General features: G+C 42.1%; 1 non-coding gene across 1 annotated transcript; it reads right to left on the bottom strand.

Annotated features, from left to right (window-relative positions):
- Positions 1 to 475: 475 nt before the first annotated feature.
- LOC127747363 (small nucleolar RNA R71) lies at positions 476 to 583 on the bottom strand. The gene has a single exon (XR_008009163.1). It is a non-coding gene; the product is annotated as a small nucleolar RNA R71 (small nucleolar RNA).
- Between the last annotated feature and the right edge of the window lie 265 nt (positions 584 to 848).

Here is an 848-nt window from a genome sequence, read left to right as displayed (position 1 = left end):
GGAAGAGTATTTTGAACCCAACATGGAAGAGAATTTGGAGAACAATCATGAAGAAGAAGCTCATAATCATGCCAGAGAAGGCCATGTAAACCGGGTTGGGCATGAAAGGAGGGTCTTAGGATCCTATATCAATCCTAATTCAGGAAACTGTGGAACCAACATTCAGAAACCCACCATTCATGCCAACAATTTTGAGCTAAAACCTCAGCTCATCACTTTGGTGCAAAATAATTGCTCATTTGGAGGAGGTGCTCAAGAAGACACTAACCAACACTTGACTGCCTTCTTGAGGATTTGTGACACAGTGAAGACAAATGGAGTCCACCCGGATGTCTATAGGTTGCTCTTGTTCCCCTTTTCACTCAGGGACAAGGCAACAAAGTGGCTTGAATCCTTCCCAAAAGAAAGCCTGACAGACTGGGAGGAGGTAGTGAACAAGTTTTTAGCAAGATTTTATCCTCCTCAAAAGATTAACAGGCTAAGAACTGAGATGCAGACTTTCAGGTAACAAGATGGTGAGACACTTTATGAAGCATGGGAGAGATTCAAAGACTTGACAAGGAGATGCCCACCAGAGATGTTTAATGAGTGGGTTCAACTTCACATCTTCTATGAAGGTCTTTCCTATGAGTCAAAAAAGGCTGTAGATCATTCATCAGGAGGTTCTTTAAACAAGAAGAAAACTGTTGAAGAAGCCATAGATGTTATTGAAACAGTTGCTGAGAATGACTACTTCTATGCCTCTGAAAGAAGCAACACTAGAGGAGTAATGGAGCTAAACCACATGGATGCACTGTTAGCCCAAAACAAGATGATCACCAAGCAGCTAGCAGATCTTACCAAGAAGG

The sequence above is a fragment of the Arachis duranensis genome, chromosome 4, assembly GCF_000817695.3.
Source record: "Arachis duranensis cultivar V14167 chromosome 4, aradu.V14167.gnm2.J7QH, whole genome shotgun sequence".
NCBI lineage: Eukaryota > Viridiplantae > Streptophyta > Magnoliopsida > Fabales > Fabaceae > Arachis > Arachis duranensis.
The sequence above is the reverse complement of the archived record's forward strand: the minus strand, read 5'-3'. Positions and strand labels throughout refer to the sequence as shown.